General features: G+C 44.4%; 1 protein-coding gene across 1 annotated transcript in view; it reads left to right on the forward strand.

The window, feature by feature from the left end:
- ARVCF (ARVCF delta catenin family member) overlaps nt 1-6,296 on the forward strand; it is a 553,290-nt gene extending 546,994 nt beyond the window's left edge. Inside the window, exon 17 of the mRNA XM_078667927.1 lies at nt 3,625-6,296. The gene's annotated coding sequence lies outside the window, so the exon portion shown is untranslated. The remainder of the gene's footprint in view (nt 1-3,624) is intronic.
- The last annotated feature ends 611 nt before the right edge of the window (nt 6,297-6,907 follow it).

Raw genomic sequence — 6,907 nt, forward strand, 5'->3', positions numbered from 1 at the left:
CAAATCAGTCTTGACCCTGCTCCTCATGGAAACAGTCCAGCCCGAACTGCCAGGCCAGGTCCTCCCTGGACTGGAAACAAGCATCCTAGGACCGGTTTCAGGCTTTCAGCCCTCATCAGCCAGGATAGCTTGACTCCAGTGCAGTGTCAGCATTCCGTCCTTCATTTGTTTGCTGTAATATTCTGAACTACCCAGGCGACTTTGGCCAATGGGTGGAGCCTCTTGGAAGCCTGTCAGCGTGCAGGGCAGCCGGGGTCCTGGTTTACAACTGGAGGAGCATGAGTGTATGTTTAGATGAATAATAATGGCCGCTCATTGAGGACACTGTGCAGTTAAAGAACGTCCTGCAGAGTAAGCACGTGCTGCAAACTTCAATTTCAGTGTTGAATAATTAAACCCTACAGGCCACTGTCAGAAGCTATATTGGTTGTTAAAGGCGCAGAGCCAGTTATAAGATGAGGGCCTTTAACAACCTGTAGAGCCCGAGGCAGTCGCAGAATAGTTATAATTTTATTAGAACCTTTCCTCCACCGAGGGTAGAATGCTCTAAAATACACAGGGGGAAACAAAGGCAAAGATTAGAATATCGGGGCAGAAGGTCTGTGACAGCCAATATTGGCCCTCAGCCACTTCATTGTCTTCAGTGGAGACCTCAACATTCTCAGGGTGTATTAATAACCAGTCAGCAATGACGGTTCTAAGCGCTATAACTAACCGGTATTTCTATTCCCATTATGTAATAGAAATCAATGTATTGACTTAGGAACGAATAAAGGCGGAGTGTGGCCTGTGAGGGTCTGAACACGGTACCCCTCCCATCGCTGAAGCTGTAACCCCAACTGTTAACTCAGTGGGTCATCCGGACAGTCCATTGTGTTGTCGTCGTGGCACGTGTTTTTGAAATAATGTTATGAATCCTCTCACTCCACAAAGACATTTGAGGAGGGCCTAAGATGAGTTGGACAAGACGAGCAGGTAAAGAAAGTTCACTTTAGTTCTTTAGCTGGGGGGGGCCTGTCTTGAAACACTTCCTCTCTCGACGCTAATAAAGGTGTGTTACAAGAGGTTGTCTGGTGTTCCACAAATAACCAGTAGATGGCAGGAGCGTCCAAACAATTGGGACCTCTGCCCAGAATCAGCAGCAAAGTGGTGTCTGCATGTTCTGCTTCCAGCCTCTGAACTTAGCACATGAGATTTCTCTCACTGCGATTTTTCCGATTGTTTAGTTTGTCTTTTTTTCCAAAAACAGAGTCCCACTTTATAAAAAATTAATGACCTGCAATATGTGCTGAATTACGCATCCTGATCCTAGGGAAAAGCAGTTTTCTATCTCAATGTTCTTTCTTGCTCCTATCATTATTAGATCCTAGTATTATTTATTAACATTTTTTTTAAATTAAAAAAGCTTCCCTTTTGGAAGATAAGTGACACTGGGGTTTCATTTGATATGAGGTTCGCCTCCTTGAGTGTGAGATAATGGCCAGGACCCCAGGCAAAAATATGTTTTATTGGAGATGGGGTGGGGGGATATTAAGACTATTTGTTGGAATGTGTCGCCGCCCTGTGGCCATTTGTAGTAGTGCCACTTAAAGCAGATGCCTAAAATTAGTTTAATGGAGCACCAGCCTTGGAAGTGTCGATGGCTGGCAAGCAAATGCCTTTATTTGTCGGATCCTAAAATTTCTTGTTTGGATCCTCCTCTCTCGGTCACACCTTGACCAGATGAAACTGGTTCCAGGTCCCAGGAAGAGGTGTGGCGCCGCGGCTAGGGCGACTGACTCCGGAATCTGGGGATCACGGTTCGATCCCCGCAGGCCCGGACTGGCCGCTGTGGGCACCGGGCAATCCCCCGGTCGGCTGCAAGGGTGGGGGCCGGTTTTGGGCCCTGGGGGCCGTTTTTGTTGCAGAGCCGATTTTGCAGCATAGCTGCAAAATCGGCCGTGTAACAAAATCGGCTGAAAAGCGGCCCTGGCAAAGCGCTCGCCCCCCTCCCGCCCGGGGGCGGGGGGGCCGGCCGAGCACTTTGCCAGGGCCGGTTTTGGTTCCCAGTCTGGCCCTGAATCCCCGGCACCGGCGGCAGATTAGCCCAGCACCATGTGACTCTGGGCAATAGCTTGCTTAATCTTCACGACGGCCCCCGGCGCCTAGAGACCCTTACGGGTGATTGTGCGCTTTACAAATGTGGATTATTATTATTATTATTTTTATTCATGTATTCGACAGGTCCCAACGTTTGGGACGGTGACTAACTCAACACACACCTAGTGATTCGTAGTTATCAGGCACTCAATACTGGGAGCTAGCCATCAGCCGAGTACTTCCACGTGTTTCAGATGTGAAGCAACTGAGTCCCATAAAGAAGTCATTTGTTCACGATCACACAGTGTAGCCTAGCTGGGAAGCCAGGACTAGAATTTGAATGTGTCAGCAATTTAACCACAATACCACAGCTCTTCTGTAACGCAATGGTTCTCTTGTTGACTGTGTGAAGTTCTGGGCCAAGCTTTTGCTATCAACCCCCATCTTTTCAAGGCAATGGACGGCATGGCTTCTGGTCACGTGACACAGAGGGTGCTTGGCGTCTGGCTGAAGTGGATTCTTTGAAAAGTGCACATCAGAGAGGATTTGAACAGAAGACTTGATTCTCAGAAGACTTGATTATGAAGGGGGTGGCGCCCTTTAATACCACTCAGTTCTTTAAAGTACTGGGAGTCAGCTCTTCATTTGTCAATCAAGGAATCTGGCCAGCAGCGGAGAAAGAAACTCCTAAACAAAACACGCCATACTAACATTTAAATGCCTCTTTGCTGGAGTGGTTGTGGCAAAATTAATCAATATTCCAGATCCGCCTTGTATGGACACGGGCGCAGAGTTATGTACAGAGAGCAAATACAGCTGGATAATTGTGGTGAATATACTGCTACAGAGGGCAGGTGTAAGGTGACTGGGTGGGGGTCCAATATCCGAACCTTTGTGATATATGGACGTCATTTTCCGGAGTCATTAGCATTGTTTCATCGCGCTGCTCTCTGTTTTCTAAGCTTTTGTTTATCTGGTCTTTGCTCTTCTGCCATAAGCAACATTCTCCTTGTTTTGGCCTTTTGCAAAGGTTTCCACCGTTGGGCCAGGATGGTGGATCTGTGTTTGAATTTTGGGATATCCACATGGCATAAATTTACAAACAACTAATTCAAATGGGAATAATTTGCAGTGCGAGTGGTTACCCCTAAAAGCTGCCACGGATTTAGCCCACTTGGACCAAACTCGCACACTCCTGTTCTATAACCAAGATGCCTGATTTGATGATCTTAGTAGGTATTCTGTAAGGTTTGGTTAGTGAGAAAACATTTAATGCTGGTACCATCACACAGTCAGGGCAAGTGGTACATAAAGGCAAGTGTGGGCAGCTGCCTTACAATGTAACTAAACAGGACCACTAGAGGGCACCAGATTTCAGCATATCACCATAAAATCAGACTTCTGGCTATATGAAAATGAGCACCCAAACAGAATATTTTGCATGGGTTTTTGAAAATTGTTGCATTGTTACAGCAGTAACATGAGTCTTGATATTCCCATTTCTCACATTAAACAGCTTTTCCATTTGGTTTCTTTCTCTCCCAGGGCTAAAGTCCAACGTGTTGTGTTTTTTAAAGCAAGGAACGACAGACTGAAAAACCACAAGGAGGAGGCTCCTTCCAACCACCACTGCCATTCAGGGTCTTTGTAGGACATTTTATCAGCCAACCCGTTGCGGACGAAGTGGAGTGGAAACAGAACAACCATCGTACAGCTATTGCATACACAACCATGCCTTACGCAGCAAGATCATTCTTATTTTTGTATTATTCTGATTTTTTTTTGTTTGCCAGTTATTCAAGTACATTCCCATCAGGCATCATAACTCTTTTCGAATAACCCCCTAAAAACCATAAACTTCAAAAACTTGCATTGAACTGGCTGGGATTTTTGGTAGGTCGAGTCGTGGATGAATCCGGAGCAGGGTATGCAATTGGAGCACGAAACGTGGTTTCTGAAGCAATTGTAAGGTGTGGTCACAAAAAATGAGAAAAAACAATGAGCACTTTGTTGAGACTCTACATTTTGGGGGACGAACTGTGAATTTTAAATGACTTTTGCGGACTAGATGACGCTTCTTTTTTTTTTGCTTTTTTTTTCCAAGAGGCGCAAAGATTATGCTTTTAAGTGTGGTGGATTCAAGTGGAGGGTGAAGAGGAATGTTGGGTTTGTGGTGGAAAGTTAGAAGGTAGTAGTGAAAGTGTTTCAGTGCAGTTTTTTTGGGGACCGCTTACCTCCTCATCCGCAGAAGTGGTATGTGTTGCCTGGTACACGTGAACCTGGTCTGTTTTCCTCCCATCAAACGGCGGGGCAAAAAGTTCCCAGAATGCTTTGTTTCCATGAATATGTGAGGCAGGGGGGTGGGGGCACCTATTATGCTCACCACGAGCCACAATTTTAGGTTGTGTTGGTAGGGAACCATAGTCTTTGGGCACTGCAACACAAACAAGGCTTAAATTGGGTTGGTCAACAGGTGAGAAGAAGAGGGAACAAGAGAAGTATCTGAATCTAGAAAGAAGACATTGTTGGGCTTTGATAAATGCAAGTCTACAGCACGAGAATGCGATTTTGTGTAGTCTAGGCAAGGGAGCGCATATGCTCCAAGGCAAAGAGGTCATGGGGATGGGGCTAGATTGTGTTAATAAAACAATTGCTCCACTAGGTTAGCTTTCTGGTAGCCTCAAATAATGGGCTTTAAGAAGAGAATTTCTTGGAGGCCTTTGTGCTAAGGCCACCACAATTTATTTTCTTCTCCGAAGGGCACCAATTGTGGTATTAAAAAATTCCAGCCCAGGGCACACTTGAATCGTTTTACCAATGTGAAGCCGGGGTTATTCACTTTGCCTATGACCTGTAGATCGAGTAATGAACCCTAAATTGTGCCAAAGAACTCCCAAATTTCTGTCAGTTTTTAACTCTTATGTGGGTCAAGCAGATCAGAATACCTAAGGTTCGCGGGTCTGCTGTCACACCATTGCGGGTCATTGTTGCAGTTAACTTTTCTAAATGTACATAGACTAAACATTTTTCGCATTGAACAACAGGTCCCATGTGCAAAACTAAAACTCAGAATTTCCTCAAATATATCAAATGCAAAAGTCTGTGGGGTAGTCGATCAGAAATTGGACACCGATGTTTGATTTACCTCTTTTCAGAGTACTTGTAGGACTTGTAATTTTGGATTTCTCAGGCGAGAACACGCAAGTGGGAGTCGGGAGCTCTTTCTGCGACGGTTGATGAAACCATACAGGAAGCATCGCCAATGGGCATAAAATTCAAGGGGGTCTTAAAAGTTCAATCCAAGGTATAGTATGGTATCTGTTTGGGGTTGAGTGGCTCGCAGGGTGCGAGTAGCGACATCCAGGTACGTCCCTTATGACCTTGAACCGGACAGCTTTCACGTGGCCTACATTACATGAACTTGCCACATGTCTGTGATCACCAGGCTCAGCGAAAGAACATGTCCGGAATGGCAAACGTGGTGGTCACCAGTTGGACCAGCATATGTTCCTCCATGGAAAAGCAAACCCTCTGAGATCTGATCAGCGATACACAACGCTAGGATGGTGCAACACACTTGTACTAAGTAAAGTAGCCTACCCAACTATCTTGTTGACTTTTTCAAGAACATATAAAGTTTGTTGGGTCATCCAGAGAGCTGGTCTGAGATGGTCTTCCGAAGAAGGTATGTCCACGACTTTGAGAGTAAGCGTCCGACCATCATATGTTCTGGTCTCAAGGTCAGCTGTTGTCTCATTGTGCTGTGCTTGGGCAAGTCAGTTGTGCAATATGTTTATTTTGCCTTTACCCGCTTCATAGAAAATCCACTGGACTCCTTTCTGTCAGGAATCTGGAACTCGAGTCTCACAGGAAAACAAACAGACTGGATTCCCTTCTCTGGGCCCTCTTTGCCAGCCCTGTTTTCTCTGGATGCTTTCAAATTCACGACTGAAAATTTCTTTGAAGGAAGTTCGATAGAGACATCATAGATTAACAGTGTTTATAAATGCTAACATTTTAATTTTTATTTTAGCATAAGCTGTTAACAAAGTCGCACGACATCGAGTGTGTTTTTTTGCCAGCTGAGGTTGTTGCTTTTAATTTGCGTTGTAAAATCTGACGGATGCATCCTTTATATTTTTTGATGATAAAAAAAAAAACAAGAGATAAGATTGCTGTAGGATCTGTGTGTATTTTCAATACAAGATGTCAATATGCTTCAGTGATAAGAAACCATTTAATTTGATTCTGTGGGGGGGTTGCTTTCTTGTTTGTGTCAATCTGGGGTTAGTTTTCCTTTGATGCTGATGCAGCAGAAAGTCATTTGAGCATTGAAGGCGTGATTTTATAAGCCAAGAATGCAACATGAAGAGAACAGCAGTGTCCTGAGGGCAGTCACATCTTACTGATAGAAAACTGGCATATCACCAAATCAATTCTATAGATTTCCTCTGGCTGTTGATATATTGGGATAGGCAGGTAAGACATTAGTTTTGGGGGACAAGGATGCGAATAATGCTTTTTTTTTTTTGAGGACTTTGTTCTTGTGATATCTCTTTACATATATATTCTGTGGGCGAAAGATATTACCCAAGTACATTGATATGCAAATCATTGCAAGCCTGTGAGGGTTAGTTAGCGTTACTTGTTAAAATACAAACGTGTAAAGAAAGATTCAAGGAGTGAAATCAAACCTTGAGGAGCTGGAGTAATGCTTGGGAACTTGCAGTTGTAACAACGACTTTTTAAATCACTACACAGCCTGTTTAATTCCTGAGATATTCAGAGTTTAGACATATCTCGAGTGTGCCCACTTCAGAACCTCTCT

Source organism: Lissotriton helveticus, chromosome 11, assembly GCF_964261635.1.
Source record: "Lissotriton helveticus chromosome 11, aLisHel1.1, whole genome shotgun sequence".
Classification (NCBI taxonomy): domain Eukaryota; kingdom Metazoa; phylum Chordata; class Amphibia; order Caudata; family Salamandridae; genus Lissotriton; species Lissotriton helveticus.